Source organism: Mus caroli, unplaced genomic scaffold (assembly GCF_978045245.1).
Source record: "Mus caroli unplaced genomic scaffold, Mus_caroli_1 scaffold_25, whole genome shotgun sequence".
Classification (NCBI taxonomy): domain Eukaryota; kingdom Metazoa; phylum Chordata; class Mammalia; order Rodentia; family Muridae; genus Mus; species Mus caroli.
Genome location: NW_028227280.1, coordinates 2947967 through 2951040, shown reverse-complemented (window position 1 = coordinate 2951040; position 3074 = coordinate 2947967).

Here is a 3074-nt window from a genome sequence, read left to right as displayed (position 1 = left end):
GTGCAACTCACTCATATACTATGTACTACACTGTGCGTTTCTTAAATTCTAAGTTTTTCATGCAACTCACTCATATACTATGTACTACACTGTGCATTTCGTCTAATGCGGGTTTTTCAGTAAATTCTAAGTTTTTCAGTGCAACTCACTCATATACAATGTACTACACTGTGCATTTCGTCTAATGCGGGTTTTTCAGTAAATTCTAAGTTTTTCAGTGCAACTCACTCATATACAATGTACTACACTGTGCATATCGTCTAATGCGGGTTTTTCAGTAAATTCTAAGTTTTTCAGTGCAACTCACTCATATACAATGTACTACACTGTGCATTTCGTCTAATGCGGGTTTTTCAGTAAATTCTAAGTTTTTCAGTGCAATTCACTCATATACTATGTACTACACTGTGCGTTTCTTATATTCTAAGTTTTTCAGTGCAACTCACTCATATACTATGTACTACACTGTGCGTTTCTTAAATTCTAAGTTTTTCAGTGCAACTCACTCATATACTATGTACTACAGTGTGCGTTTCTTATATTCTAAGTTTTTCAGTGCAACTCACTCATATACTATGTACTACACTGTGCGTTTCTTATATTCTAAGTTTTTCAGTGCAACTCACTCATATACTATGTACTACACTGTGCGTTTCTTATATTCTAAGTTTTTCAGTGCAACTCACTCATATACTATGTACTACACTGTGCGATTCTTATATTCTAAGTTTTTCAGTGCAACTCACTCATATACTATGTACTACACTGTGCATTTCGTGTAATGCGGGTTTTTCAGTAAATTCTAAGTTTTTCAGTGCAACTCACTCATATACTATGTACTACACTGTGCGTTTCTCATATTCTAAGTTTTTGAGTGCAACTCACTCATATACTATGTACTACACTGTGCGTTTCTTATATTCTAAGTTTTTCAGTGCAACTCACTCATATACTATGTACTACACTGTGCGTTTCTTATATTCTAAGTTTTTCAGTGCAACTCACTCATATACTATGTACTACACTGTGCGTTTCTTATATTCTAAGTTTTTCAGTGCAACTCACTCATATACTATGTACTACACTGTGCGTTTCTTATATTCTAAGTTTTTCAGTGCAACTCACTCATATACTATGTACTACACTGTGCGTTTCTTAAATTCTAAGTTTTTCAGTGCAACTCACTCATATACTATGTACTACACTGTGCGTTTCTTATATTCTAAGTTTTTGAGTGCAACTCACTCATATACTATGTACTACACTGTGCGTTTCTTAAATTCTAAGTTTTTCATGCAACTCACTCATATACTATGTACTACACTGTGCATTTCGTCTAATGCGGGTTTTTCAGTAAATTCTAAGTTTTTCAGTGCAACTCACTCATATACAATGTACTACACTGTGCATTTCGTCTAATGCGGGTTTTTCAATAAATTCTAAGTTTTTCAGTGCAACTCACTCATATACAATGTACTACACTGTGCATATCGTCTAATGCGGGTTTTTCAGTAAATTCTAAGTTTTTCAGTGCAACTCACTCATATACAATGTACTACACTGTGCATTTCGTCTAATGCGGGTTTTTCAGTAAATTCTAAGTTTTTCAGTGCAACTCACTCATATACAATGTACTACACTGTGCATTTCGTCTAATGCGGGTTTTTCAGTAAATTCTAAGTTTTTCAGTGCAACTCACTCATATACAATGTACTACACTGTGCATTTCGTCTAATGCGGGTTTTTCAGTAAATTCTAAGTTTTTCAGTGCAATTCACTCATATACTATGTACTACACTGTGCGTTTCTTATATTCTAAGTTTTTCAGTGCAACTCACTCATATACTATGTACTACACTGTGCGTTTCTTAAATTCTAAGTTTTTCAGTGCAACTCACTCATATACTATGTACTACACTGTGCGTTTCTTATATTCTAAGTTTTTCAGTGCAACTCACTCATATACTATGTACTACACTGTGCGTTGCTTATATTCTAAGTTTTTCAGTGCAACTCACTCATATACTATGTACTACACTGTGCGTTTCTTATATTCTAAGTTTTTCAGTGCAACTCACTCATATACTATGTACTACACTGTGCGTTTCTTATATTCTAAGTTTTTCAGTGCAACTCACTCATATACTATGTACTACATTGTGCGTTTCTTATATTCTAAGTTTTTCAGTGCAACTCACTCATATACTATGTACTACACTGTGCGTTTCTTATATTCTAAGTTTTTCAGTGCAACTCACTCATATACTATGTACTACACTGTGCGTTGCTTATATTCTAAGTTTTTCAGGGCCACTCACTCATATACTATGTACTACACTGTGCGTTTCTTATATTCTAAGTTTTTCAGTGCAACTCACTCATATACTATGTACTACACTGTGCGTTTCGTATATTCTAAGTTTTTCAGTGCAACTCACTCATATACTATGTACTACACTGTGCGTTTCTTATATTCTAAGTTTTTCAGTGCAACTCACTCATATACTATGTACTACACTGTGCGTTTCTTATATTCTAAGTTTTTCAGTGCAACTCACTCATATACTATGTACTACACTGTGCGTTTCTTATATTCTAAGTTTTTCAGTGCAACTCACTCATATACTATGTACTACACTGTGCATTTCGTGTAATGCGGGTTTTTCAGTAAATTCTAAGTTTTTCAGTGCAACTCACTCATATACTATGTACTACACTGTGCGTTTCTTATATTCTAAGTTTTTCAGTGCAACTCACTCATATACTATGTACTACACTGTGCGTTTTTTATATTCTAAGTTTTTCAGTGCAACTCACTCATATACTATGTACTACACTGTGCGTTTCTTATATTCTAAGTTTTTCAGTGCAACTCACTCATATACTATGTACTACACTGTGCGTTTCTTATATTCTAAGTTTTTCAGTGCAACTTACTCATATACTATGTACTACACTGTGCGTTTCTTATATTCTAAGTTTTTCAGTGCAACTCACTCATATACTATGTACTACACTGTGTGTTTCTAATATTCTAAGTTTTTCAGTGCAACTCACTCATATACTATGTACTA